Source organism: Glycine max, chromosome 19 (genome assembly GCF_000004515.6).
Source record: "Glycine max cultivar Williams 82 chromosome 19, Glycine_max_v4.0, whole genome shotgun sequence".
In the NCBI taxonomy this organism is placed as follows: domain Eukaryota; kingdom Viridiplantae; phylum Streptophyta; class Magnoliopsida; order Fabales; family Fabaceae; genus Glycine; species Glycine max.
Genome location: NC_038255.2, coordinates 30,688,266 through 30,702,931, shown reverse-complemented (window position 1 = coordinate 30,702,931; position 14,666 = coordinate 30,688,266).

Below are 14,666 nucleotides of genomic sequence, written 5' to 3'. Positions count from 1 at the left end.
GGTTTAAACTATAGTAGTGCTTCAGGGAGAGAGGGGTTTAACGTCCTAGGGCACAAGAGGTACATTGAAGGAGAGGGTGCTTGCTTCTGCTGGTTCGAAAGTAGTTCGCGTACGGGACAGGGCCGGTATACAAAGACGGGCTTACGCGATAACCATTTTTATCTTATTTCTGCTAATTACAACATTGCCACCAGGTTACATTCTAAGACGGTTCTTTGTAACCACCTTAGAATGTGTGACGTAAAAAACAATATTTCTCCCCCAAATTACAAAATTGCCACCGCTTCCTATTCTAAGACGGCCCTTTAGAACTGTCTTAGAAATAGCGTTGTAAAAACGCGCTTTTGTAGTAGTGAAAACATCATGGTGGGTATAAATGTAAACCTCATGTCAATAAGTTCAATCGTTATAAATTTTCTGACTTCATGGGCAAATGCATACTCCCTCTCGTTTGAAACTGCTGTTATGGCGCCAACAACATCTAAAGAAAACCATTTAAAGTAAAGAAATCAAAACTCAAAGAAATAACCAATGAAAAGTCTTTAACCAGAAAAAAACATAAGAAATATAAAAGTAATAATCCAAACCAAACCTATAAGATAATTAGTGTGTTGTCTACTACGAACAATATCAACACAGTTCTTGAAAAGCAGTCCAACATTAGGCACAAAGTCATCATAAGCACTGATATAGGATGAGAACACGTTGAGAAAGTGTTTAGGGATTGTTCCTTGAATCCTTTGTCCCTAGGAAAAAAGAAAAAAAGAAAAATGATATATGACCACTTAATATCAAAACTATAGATCGAAAATAATCTGTTTAATATATGAAATATTCATGTTAAAAAGTGCAAATACCTAGAATATTAAACGTCACGAAGAATATAACAGACATTAATTTTACAAAGAAACATATCTAAAAATAAATATGTTTAGTTTATAAGAATGAATAACCTGGTAGTCAAGAAGAATCATCTTTATAGAAAGCAACTAATTAGCATTGTCTGGATCCAAAACATCCCATTTTCTAAGAACCTTCACCTTGACGATTAAACCTTCGAAATCGGGAACAACTTCACTAACCAACTTGAATCCTTCCATGAAGGTAGAAAAGCCTTAGAATGGGCCAAAACAAAAGGAATATAGTGAAGATGATGCAGATGCTGATGAAAGTATGACATTGGAGGGTGAAGATGGGGAATATAGTGAAGATGTTGATGACTGTGGTTTTTAAGAAGAGTATACAGAATATGAAAATGATGACGAGGTGGAATATGAAAACATGGGTGTTGATAATTTTTAGATTTTAATTAAGAGGATTCGATTATTATAAATAGCATGGTTGATATTACGATGTTTCAAATGCAATCAATGAAGATGTTGTGAGATTGAGTTTTCTGATTTGGAGATGGCATATCAATTATATTGTTGGTACGGTAGAATTGTTGGGTTTTCTGTCCGAAAGGATCACATATTCTGAAACATTGGTGGGGAAGTTGTGGAGCAGACATATGTTTGCTCACGAGTTGGTTTTAGAACTGAATGAGGGCCAAGGTTGGAGAAGCGAAAACGACTATCGAAGAATGTATCACGGTGTGGTTGTGAGGCGATGTGTCGTGTGCATGTGGATGTCCAGACTTCGAGATGGTATATGTCACTATGGCATTTTGATCATAATCATTCTTTTTTGGAAACACTACAGTCATTGTTGTTAACCCTACATAGAAAAATTGGACAGTGTGATATGATGCAGATTTGTAATTTTACAAAGGTTGGTATTTAATCATGTTAGATTTATGCTTCTTTTGTGAACCTTGTTGGTGGTTATCATAAGGTAGGGTTTATAAGGAAGGATATTCATAATCAACAAGCTAGGATGAGGAAATGGAAAACAACACATGTGGGTGGTGCATTAAAGTACCTAAGTCTATTATGTCAAAAGGATCCAATTATGGTTGTAACTTACTTTGATGAAAGGGAACGACTGCAATATTTGTTTTGGTGTGATGCTGAAAGTCAGATGAACTACAAGGTGTTTGGTGATGTCCTCGCATTTGATGTGACCTACAAAAAAAATAAGTACTTATGTCCATTCGTAATTTTTTTGGGTGTTAACCACTATAACCATACCATAGTGTTTGTTGTTGTTGTTGTTACGAATGAGATGGAGGAGATATATGTGTGGCTGTTGGAGCAGTTCCTTCAAGCTATGAATGGTAAAGCTCCTTCGCCAGTAATTAATAATGGAGATGTTGCAATGAAGAATGCCATCAAGATAGTGTTCCCGAATGTTGATCACAGGTTATGTGCATGGCATCTGATGCGCAATGCAGCCAACCACGTAAGGGACAAAGGTGTCTTAAAATATTTAAAGAGTTTTATGCTCAGTGATATTGAAGTCGTTGAATTTGAAGAAAGGTGGACAGACATGGTGGGCAAATATGAATTACAAGATGGAGTAAACTTTGTTCACTACTAGAAAATCACTTTTCTACGATGCATGTTTTACAACGGTTGTATAAAAATCGATGTTGTAAGTAAAACGGTGGCATTTTTATAAATATTTGAAAATGCATTATGACATCGATTCTTGTAGAGCCGATGTAGAATGCGAAAGGAAATGCGAACCATGCTCTAGCCATATTTTAATCACTTCCTTAACAAATTAATACCCTAAAGTTCTAATGCGAACCAGCCAGCGCCATTTCTCTGTTCACCAGAGGGAGGTAGCTCAATCCCTCTCCCTCTCCCTCCCCCTCCCCATTCGTAACAGAATCACCCCTCTGTAACCACCTTCCTCTCTCTCTCTCTCTCTCTCTCTTAATCCAAGCTTTTCACTTATAATTATTTCTTTTTCTTCCTTTAGGGAGCATAAGCACAAAGTGGAGCAGAAGAAGCTGGAAGAGCTCCGCAAACAGATCCAGGAGGAGAGAGAGCGCATCGAGTTTCGTCTTCTTTAGGAGAAAGCTGGTCTCGTTTCGTAATTTGCCCTTTCCCATTCAATTTTATTTTTTTAGGGTTTTCAATTTGTATGCTTATTCCTATTTGGAATTAGGCATTGGGAGATGTTACAGTAAATTGCTTTTCTTTTTTACATCGTGAACGAGAATGAGAGAGGAATGGCGTGACGGAGTTGGCGTCACGGAGAAGGAAAAAGAAGAAGTGGTGTTGACGAAGAAGAAGAGTAAGAGAAATGAGAGGGTTAGTGCCACAAAGAAGGAATATGAAGAAGCAACATTTAAGAAGAAGAATAAGAGAACGAAGAGGGAGCAGTGGTGCTCCGCTGTGCATGGTTGTGAAGCATCATCGATAACGACTACTTTTCCCTTTTTTTCCCTTTTCTTTTCTTCCTTTGTTGTTGTTGTTGTTATTTATTGTGCATATTCTAATTTGTGTTTAATTTTAAATGTTAATGTGGTGCTTTTGGGTTTCATTTGCTATTTTGGGTAGACAATACTTCTGATGTGTTCACAGGTACTCATGGTAGAGCAATTAATCCATAACATTAGACCAGTACATGGGAGAGCAAATAACACACTACAAAGTAATTAATCGCAGAGCCTTGGAATGCTTTATTGCAACATGATCAAAGAAATCATAATTTTTTTGGTTTGTTTGGTCTTTTATGTTACATTATTTGAATTGGAAATTTGGTTTTGCTTAATTTGAAACCTAATTATTATGACAACTATTCCAAAATCTTTTATCCTTCATTTCATTTTCTTTGTAAAAACTTTAATTTAATCAACCTTTTTGTTCCTTTTGTTTTAAGACAGTCTTCATTAGATTGATTTGGGTTTTGGTTATCAGTTTCGACTTGGGTTTTGGTTATTAGTTTTGAATCTTGAGGCTGTTTTGGTGCATCATTAGCAATTTGGAGGCTTTCTATTGCTCTCACACGACCCAAAGGTAATAGTATTTGGTCTTTGAATTTATATTGGTATAGATTACACGACCCAATTGTTGTGCGCGATTAATATATGTATTATTGGTTGTTTTGGTGCATCATTAGCAATTTGGAGGCTTTTTATTGCTCTCACACGACCCAAAGGTAATAGTATTTGGTCTTTGAATTTATATTGGTATAGATTACACGATCCAATTGTTGTGCGCGATTAATATATGTATTATTGGTTGTTATTTCTCCATGTTTGATTTTGAATGTAACAATTGTTTTCCATAAATTATAATGTATGGTGTTGGATCTTCTATAATATATTCTAAGAATTTAAACAAAAAATACAAATTGAAATGTAATTGGAAGTGTAGAAGAATCAAAATTGTGCAAGCACATGGGGATAATAAGGTTGAAGAGGATAATTATCTTGATTCAGACAGTTCTGCACTTATAATTGAGACCTTTGACACTAGTACACAACAGGTCAAATGCATATAAATGCATCAATTTTTGTATATGCATATAAATAAATAAAAAATTGTATTAGATCTTTCTAATCAAATGGTTTCTGATATTTATAGCCATGCATCATTCTAATTTTTTGTAAAGGAATTCCAACTTCTCAATTTAATGTTGGTATGAGGTTCATTCATGTAAAAATAATTTATATTCAATTGATATAACTAACGACCATTGTTTTGAATTTAATGTGAAACATGTACAAGTTATTATCATGTCTTGGAGTTATAACTTCAAGGGTATCTTTAATGAATAAAATGTAGCAGTATAATTTTTATTGCGCAAGATATATAATAAATAATATATGCCAAATCCATTATTTAGTCTTTAATTATACCTTTTACTATATTCATTTTTAGCTTCATTTTACTAACGTCACCTGCTGCATTAGGGCCATTATATATGGCCATGTGATTGTGGGTCGTAATGTTGACCAAGTCTTTCATTTTCATGTACCCTAGTTTATTGTATTCATGTGATGACATTTCTGATTGTGTGGGAGTACGGGAATTAGGAAAGGAATTGAATGAACATGTGTTTGGATACACCTTCATTCAGACAGTAAAACCACGTCAAAATGATGCAAAAGCTACTACATTTACTTGCTTCTAAAGACATATAATCCTGTTTGCTTCCCTTTGGCTTATATCCTAACCGTGGGCATTGCATATTTAAATAGCTTTCAAACTCAGAATAAGATGGAAAGCAGAATTGATTTGCTAATCAAGGAAAATTTATTGAAGAGACACAAAAACAGTAGTACTTGAAGTAGGTGTGCACACTTGATCATTTTAAAGGCCTACTTGATTTTTAGTCCTCAAAATATTGGAGATTAATTAACTTGGCAAATGGGACATAAATATAATGTATCTGTAAAAATATACATATACTGATCTAAACATGCAAATCAATTTAAATGACATATTCAGATCAAACAGCAGAAATTAAAAATATTACGAGCGTACCTCCAGCCATTGCAAATTAAACGCAAAGCGGCGCACACACGAACCTGAAAGACAGTTTTGTTCTTCTAGACCCTTACTCACTCTGAATAGATGGTGTATTTTTTCTGAATAAAGAAGTGGGTTTGGTGATACAAAACTGAGAGCACCCCATCCTATTTATAGAGTCTGTCCATCACAGACCTCAACTTGTCATCAGAACGTGAGATAGGAAGTTATCAGTACGTGAGATAAAGGATGGGTACGTGATTTGTTACTGAAGGTGGTTGCAAATATATTTGCAAAGATATGGGTTGAATGTGGATGGAAAATGGACCGGATTCAGAAATAACTAAATTTTCCAAAATAATAAAATATAAAAGAACGTGTAACGTGAATGCAACGTGGGCTTCCAACATTCTCCCACTTGGTCCATTTAACTCAACATCAACCATAACAAGAAACATAATATATGAGTCATGGCGATAGGTCCTCTGATGATGAGTAGTATCTTCCATGTACCACAATATATCAAGTCTCTCAACACTAGCTCTCAACTTAATGGATAAACCATATGCTTATTCTATATCTAAACCGAATGATTTTTCTCGAAATAAATAAATATGTGCACAAAACCACATAAGAAAATATCTAACTGAATAAGAGTTTCATTGAAAATAACAAATGTACGTACAATGAAATTACATCATGGAACCAAGTCCCATTCGTACTACATGATCCTTAAAATTCTTTGGTGGCATGCCTTTAGTTAAAGGATCAGCAATCATCAACTCAGTGTTGACGTGTTCAATGACCACTTTCTTTTCTTTAACACGTTCTCTTATGGCTAAGTACTTGATGTCGATGTGCTTACTTCGACTTTGACTTTTGTTGTTTTTAGCCATAAAAACTGCGGCAAAGTTGTCACAATACAACTTTAATGGCCTAGAAATAGAGTCCACAACTCTAAGGCCAGATATGAAACTCTTCAACCATACACCATGCGAGGTAGCCTCAAAATAAGAAACGAACTCAGCCTCCATAGTGGAAGTAGCAGTCAAGGTTTGTTTGGCACTTCTCTAAGATACAACTCCACTGGCTAACCTAAAAATATATCCAGATGTTGATCTCCGTGAATCAACGCAACCAACAAAGTCTGAGTCGGAGTAGTCAATCACTTCCAGAAAATCAGTTTGTCTGTACATGAGCATGTAATCCTTTGTTCCTTGAAGATATCTCATCACTTTCTTTGCAGCTTTCCAGTGGTCAATACCTGGATTACTTTGATATCTTCCCAAGACTCCAACAGCGAATGCAATATCAGGTCTAGTACAAACCTGAGCATACATAAGGCTTCCAATTGCTGAAGCATATGGAATATTTTTCATGTGTTCCCGCTCAAAATCATTTTTGGGGCATTGAGTCAAAGCAAGTTTGTCACCCTTCACAAAGGAAGCTACACTTGGTGAACAATCTTTCATATTAAATCTCTCTAAAACTTTGTTGATATAGATTTCTTGAGACAAGCCTAAAATGTCTCGAGATCTTTCTCTATGGATCTTTATGCCTATGACATAAGATGCCTCTCCCATATCCTTTATATGAAAGTTCTTTGAGAGAAATTTTTTCACCTCATATAGCATAACCTTATCATTAGTCGCAAGTAGAATATCATCTACGTATAATACAAGGAAACAAGTCTTACTCCCACTGACCTTCTGGTATATACAGTGATCCATGACATTCTCTTCAAAGCTGAATGAAGAAATGACCTCATGAAATTTTAAATACCACTGGCGGGAGGCTTGTTTCAATCCATAGATGGACTTATTAAGCTTGCAGACTAAGTGCTCACCAACACTAGATAAAAATCCCTCAGGTTGTTTCATGTAAACCTCTTCTTCTAGATCACCATTCAGGAACGCCGTTTTCACATCCATTTGATGCAACTCAAGATCAAAATGAGCTACTAATGCCAAAATTACTCGAAGAGAGTCTTTCTTAGATACAGGGGAAAAGGTCTCTCTGTAATCGATTCCTTCTCTTTGAGTGAATCCTTTAGCAACAAGTCTTGCCTTATGTCTCTCAATGTTGCCTTCTGAGTCTTTCTTTGTTTTGAAGACCCATCTACATCCGATGGCTTCTACATCAACAGGCAACTCAACGAGATCCCAAACTTGGTTAGATGCCATAGAATCCATCTCATCCCTCATAGCATTATACCATAAATTTGATTCCTTAGAACTCATGGCTTGTGAAAACGTCTCAGGATCATTTTCGGCTCCAATGTTGTAGTCTGATTCTTGTAGGTACACTACATAATCACTAGGAATTGTTGTCTTTTTTATTCTAGTAGATCTTCTTAATGTTGTTTGGTCATCTTGCTGAGGAACTTGTTCAACTGGCTCTTCACCAGTTTGTTCAATATCATCATGTTGTTCCTCACAAACAACTTGATCTACATGATCACTTTCAACGGCTTGTGGAACTTCAATTACTGGTTGTCTAACACCCATTTTAACTTGAGGGGTGGGAATGACTACCAACCTATTACTTGTCCCAGAAGGTTCATCTTCATAGTGATCCCTTTCAGAAGAAATGTTCTGAGATTGATCACTCCCACTGATCAAGTCATTTTCAAGAAACTTTGCATTCCTTGATTCCACAATCCTAGTGTTGCGGGATGGACAATAGAACCTATACCCTTTAGACCCAGTAATACACAGTGAAACGCGTATATGTCGCAAACTTGGTTTCCAACCCTTGAATAACTCAAAAGGTGTCTTTGAGACAGCCTTGGTTGGAACTCGGTTTAATATATACGCAGCCATCTTAAGAGCATCAATCCACAAAAATTGAGAAAGCTTTACATTACTCCTCATGCTTCTCACCATGTCTAATAAGGTTTAATTTCTTCGTTCTACCACACCATTCTAATCCGGAGAACCAGGCATAGTGTATTGGGCAACAATCCCATGTTCTTGAAGAAATTTCGCAAATGAACCTGGTGCTTGTCCATCTTCTGTGTATCTACCATAGTACTCCCCACCTCTATCTGATCTCGCGATCTTAATTTGTTTTCCACATTGTTTCTCAACTTCAGCCTTAAAAACTTTAAAGGCATCTAAAGCTTCATTCTTAGAATGAAGTAAGTAGAGATACATATATCGTGAATAATCATCTATAAAGGTTATGAAGTATTTCGAACTATTTGCATCCATGTCTAGACAACATATGTCTGTATGTATGATTTCTAATAAATTAGAACTCCTCTTTGCACCCTTTTTAGACTTGTTAGTTTGCTTACCCTTAATGCAATCTACACAAGTCTCAAAATCAGCGAAATCCAAAGTACTAAGTACTCCTTCATTTACTAATCACTTGATTCTCTCAATAGAGATATGTCCTAATCTCCGGTGCCACAACATATAGGATTCTTCATTCACAATACATCGTTTTAACCCAACAGAAATGTGCATAGAAGTAGCGTCGTTTTTCAATTCAATCGAATAAAGACCATCAACCAATTGACCACAACCAATAATTTCATATTTATTTAGTAAATTAAAACCAAAGTCTGTAAAATTAAAATAAAATCCCAAAGGTGCAAGTTTAGAAACAGAAATTAAGTTTTTACAGAAACTAGGAACATAAAAAACTTTCTCCAAATGTAATTTAAAGTCACTACTTAAAACTAAGACGCACGTTCCAATGGCCTCTACATGCGAGCTCATCCTACTCCTTGAGTAGATGCACTGCTCACTTCCCACTGGCTTCCTTAGGCTTTCCATACCCTGCAAGGTATTAGAAAAATGGATTGTAGAACCAGATTCAATCCACCATGTATTATGATTCACATTAATCATATTAGATTCATAACAAACGAAAGTCAATGGTGTACCTTTCTTCTCAAACCAACTTTTAAATTTAGGGCAGTCCTTCTTCATGTGTCCTTTCTTTTTACAGAAGAAACACTTCGACTCCTTTTTAATTGTTGGTTGAGTCGGAATCCTTCCTTTATTGGTGCCTACAGACTTCTTCCTATCCTTTCCAGAAGTAGAAGTAGTCAAATTTACCTTCTCACCCTCTTCCATTATCAATCTCTCCTCTTCTTGAACACACATGGTCATCAATTCATTAATAGACCATTTATCCTTATGTGTGTTGTAGGAGATTTTGAAGGGTGTATATTGTTGAGGTAGGGTGCACAAAATGAAATGTACCAGGAAGGATTCAGACATGGTAACTTCCAGGGTTTTCAACTAAGCCACTATGTCCCTTAAGCGCATGATATGTTCATGCACACCCCTCGTTCCAGTAAGCTTAATGGAAGAGAATTGCATAATGAGTGTGCTAGCAAGCGACTTCTCAGAGGTCGTAAACTGTTCATCAATGGCTTTCAACAGATCTCTAACCTTATCATGCTGGTCAACTGAACCCCAGATACTAGCGAATATGTTGGTTTTTATGAACATAACGGAGAGACGATTAGATCTCTCCCACTTTTCATAAAGATCAACAGCATCAGGTTCGCTAGTTTCAGTAATAGCCAGTGGCTCATCCTTCCTTATAGCATAGTCAATATCCATCCAGCCCAAATGAAGGAGAACTTTTTCCTTCCAAACCTTATAATTATCACCTTTCAAAATGGGAAGGTCACAAGAAATGTTCATAGATTGTGAAACTGCAAACAAACACACATGCTCATTAAGAAAATCTGAGACTAAACAAATGTCAAGTTTTGCCAATGCAAATCATGTCTCAATATATGAATATAGTGACACAAAACTTGCCTGTGGGCTAAAGTCCTACTCAATTAGATTCATCATGCAACTTTATGATAAAACTATTAAATCATGTTCTTTTCCTTTATTCTTGTGGGTAAATTAAGAAATATAATTTAATATTTTTTCCTAATTAATCATACAAATACAACAAAATTCCTGTGGGTAGATTTCATCACATTACATATGATTAATCACAATTAATATTTCTAATGTGATTATAAATTTAGCATCTAATTTTACTCAATTAAAGATGTTGTGGTTATTCTCTAATTTAATAAAATTATATTAATCACTTAACATTCAAAAATAATTTTTTGCATAAACATACTTAATAATGCAAATATGCTTAATATTGAATCATAAAAATTACATGTATACCAATTCAAAATAACATTGCATGTATATTCATTCAACATGTAATAAAATTTAAAGGATTAAATCCAATGCATATCAGTATTTAACATAATATTGCATGTTCAGCATAACTTAGAGACACGCAATTTTAAACAGTTTGTGCATAAATGATTTATCCTTCAGAAGTTATAAATATACGTGAACTGCATCTAATAAGGAATTAAGTTATGCTAGCTTAGCGGTAATGGGAGTCATTTCATGCTTGCAGGGCAAGGGTTCAAGACAAGGGTTCAATGAGATTCGAACCCACAACAAAGAAGTAATATATATCACACCTACCACTGGACCAAGTCGTGCTTTGTTTAATATTGTTAGTTTACAATGTAGATTAGCAATTCCAAGACAGTAAACAAAACATTGTCTTCAACCTCCAGCAGGGGGTCATACAAAAAAAAAATTATTACCTCGATTTCGAAAAACCCACACCATTATATGCATTTTAGACACCCAAAAATACATTTTAAATCAGAAAAACTAGAAAACTTATATCATTCCTAATTTTGATGTTATTTTGAATTAAGGAGGTTTAAAACATAACACCCATATACTCAGAAAATAAACTCCGCATAATAGGAACGACCCAATAAGCAAGACATAGGTACAAATAGGCTCTGATATCAAATGTAAAAATATACATATACTGATCTAAACATGCAAATCAATTTAAATGGCATATTCATATCAAACAGCGGAAATTAAAAATATTACGAGCGTACCTCTAGCCATTGCAAATTGAGCGCGAAGCGGCGCACACACGAACCTGAAAGATAGTTTTGTTCTTCCAGACCCTTACTCACTCTGAATAGATGGTATATTTTTTTCTGAATAAAGAAGTGGGTTTGGTGATACAAAACTGAGAGCATCCCATCCTATTTATAGAGTTTGTCCATCACAGAGCTCAACTTGTCATTAGAACGTGAGATAGGAAGTTATCAGTACGTGAGATAAAGGATGGGTACGTACTGAAGGTGTGGTTTGCAAATATATTTACAAAGATATGAGTTAAATGTGGATGAAAAATGAACCAGATTCAGAAATAACTAAATTTTCCAAAATAATAAAATATAAAAGAACGTGTAACGTGAATGCAACGTGAGCTTCCAACAGCTAATGAATTTTGGATTATTTTATTAATCATGCATATAATTTATTTTTGTGATTTTAATATGTGAAGTTGCCTTTCTAATGTTCCTCCATCTTTTTTCTTCTAAACTAAACGCACAGCTTGTTACTTTTTCCCAGTTTCCGAATTGTGGACCAAGAAGAATGCTGTTGGAAAACAGGAAGTGGCCAAATTAGTGGATGACATGTTTAGGTAAGTTCAGAAACAACACTGTTGGTGATATTTTCTTTATCTAGTTTTGGTAAGCTTTGGATAAATGTAAAGGCTGAAAGTTTCTAGATCAGTTCATAGTTCACACACGATGTTAGACCTGACAAGGCAAAGTATTAGCCATTTTACTTTATTTAGTTTTGGTAAACTTTGGTGATATTTAATTTTTTGAAATTATAAAAAAAACTATTTTGGTTTTTAAACTTAACTATTAGCCATTTTACTTTATTTTATCAAATGATGAATGATGACGTTATATGTTCTAATCCCAATCAGACTTTTTGTACTAGTTAAGATGTACTATCATATATTTGCAAGCCAATCCCAATCAATCATAATCATTAAAGTTTTACAACGATTATCTTTAACTCTTTTTTCATAATCAAAAATTTCGAGTGCATTCAAACAGGGTTGTGATTGGCTATGATGAAGGAACAATTATGGTCAAACTTGGTCGAGAAGTACCTGTGGCTAGCATGAACAACAGTGGGAAAATTATTTGGTTTAAGCATAATGAAATTCAGACTGTCAATATAAAAAGTGTAGGAGCATATGTAGAGGTATGGGCTCTATTATTCATTTTTTTGGCTGTATAATTTGTGAGCAAGTGTTAAGTTCTCTTTATTTTTAGTGAGATGTGTAAGTACTGTGCTTCTTAGGTTGCCGACCGAGAAAGGTTACCTTTAGCTGTTAAGGAGTTGGGCACCTGTGATCTCTACCCCCAAGTGAGTTAATATACTTCTTAATATTTTGTTGCATTCTTTTTCATAGCTTATTTATTTTTAATTATTTTTTCTCTCATCATGCAAAACTTGACAAAGTTAGAAAGTGGCATATGTATATTATTTACCAAATCAGAGTATCAGACATTCTGGTACATTCATATTGACTTCATTATGCAACATTTTTCTGTTTTTTCTTGAACCATGCTCAAGTTTTTATTTTCTTCGCATTCAAAAACTTGTGATTATATATAAGCAATCCATGCTTACATACTTGATTTTATAATATTGATTTAGTTAAAAGTGAGTTTGAAGTGATTGTTGATTTCATTTATTGTGCAGAATTTAAAGCACAATCCAAATGGAAGGTTAGTTGTTGTATGTGGAGAGGGCGAATACATCATATACACTGCATTGGCATGGAGAAATAGGTCATTTGGTTCAGCACTGGATATTCAATAAAATTATTGTTATATTTGTGGGTTCTTATAATTCTATTTTTGACAAGGAGTGTGTATAAAACTATATATGCAAGCTATTAATTTTCCTTATAAAAATCATTTAGTAATGTCATACAGTACACTGTCTGAGGTTTAAATCAATAATTAAATTGTGTAGCATTGTGTAACACTTGACAATGTATTATATGTGTGTGTTTGAGTTATAGCCTTTAATTTCAAGATAACTATTTATAATATATGATACTGAGAGAGCAACGTAATTGATTATTACACTACTACAAAAACATTAATTTATGACGCACCTTCTACATCGGTGTTGAGAATCCGTCGTTGTTGCTTTATCGGTGGCATTTTTGTAATTACCATGTTCTTCAACAACGACGGTGGTAGAAAACACCGTTTTTGAAGGCTGCTTTCCCCTTTTTCCACCACGGTTTTCGAAGGCATCGTCTTAATCGTTGATCGTGATTAATTTAGTCACGTGAAACCAGCTAGCTAGCTATCTTGCTCAGTCACGGCTACTTTCCCCTTGCTCAATCACTACTTGGTCGGTGTCTCCATCGTAGCTAGCTATCTTCTACGCTGCGTGGCCCCCTCATCGAGCTTCTTCGGCCGCTGTTCACTTACCGTGGTCATTTTCGCAACTAGGTCAGTGTCTCATTTCCCCTATTTCATTCTTACATTACAAAACCTTAAAGTATTTAAATCTATAGGAAGCAAGTGGATGGGGAGAGTCAATGATTGTTGCAACAGCAACATCACCATGTTGAGTTCACTATTCATTAGCTTAGCAACATTTTCAATCAGCTAGCAACACTTGTTTCCCAACAACGAGAGATTGCCATCAGGTTTATATATATATATATATATATAGTTATTGTTCATTATTTCTGTATTCCAATATGATATTCAAGGTATGTTACAATGTGATTAAACATTCTCTACGCAACATGCATAAAGATGAAGATTCTTTTCTCTCACTCACTTTCTTCGATTCTTGCCAAAAAAATTGTACCTGTAACTTGTTCTTTTTTTAAAAAAAAAAAATGTCTATGTGCAATTTAGGAGATATATGTATGTGTTCTTTTTTTAGTAGTGATCGCATGAAATTTGTATAAATTAAATGAAGTTTCTGGCATGACCCCCACCACCCTAAATAATCCAAGGTCAACAAGATCATATTACACTTTCTTTTTCATAGATCCAGAAGGTGGGACTCGTGTTATCTACAATAACTTGTTACGTTGATTCTTAACAAAGTTGTCTAAGACAACACCCCATATGCCATGTCTCTCATTTGGTCTCATGACTCCTATCTGATGTCCCACATTCAAAAATAATTTAAGTACCCAATTAATGGTTTCAAGCATATCCTTTCACCTATATATATTCATGGCTGAAAGCATTAAGGACCAACACAAATCATTCACATCATAAAGAGTTCAAAATTTAAAATTCTCAAGACTTCTCTTAAATCATTCACATCATAAAGAGTTCAAAATTTAAAATTCTCAACAACACAAGGATCGAGCTTCTCTATACTTTATGTTGATTAATTATTTTCAACCTTCACTCCTCTCTGTATGGGCCAA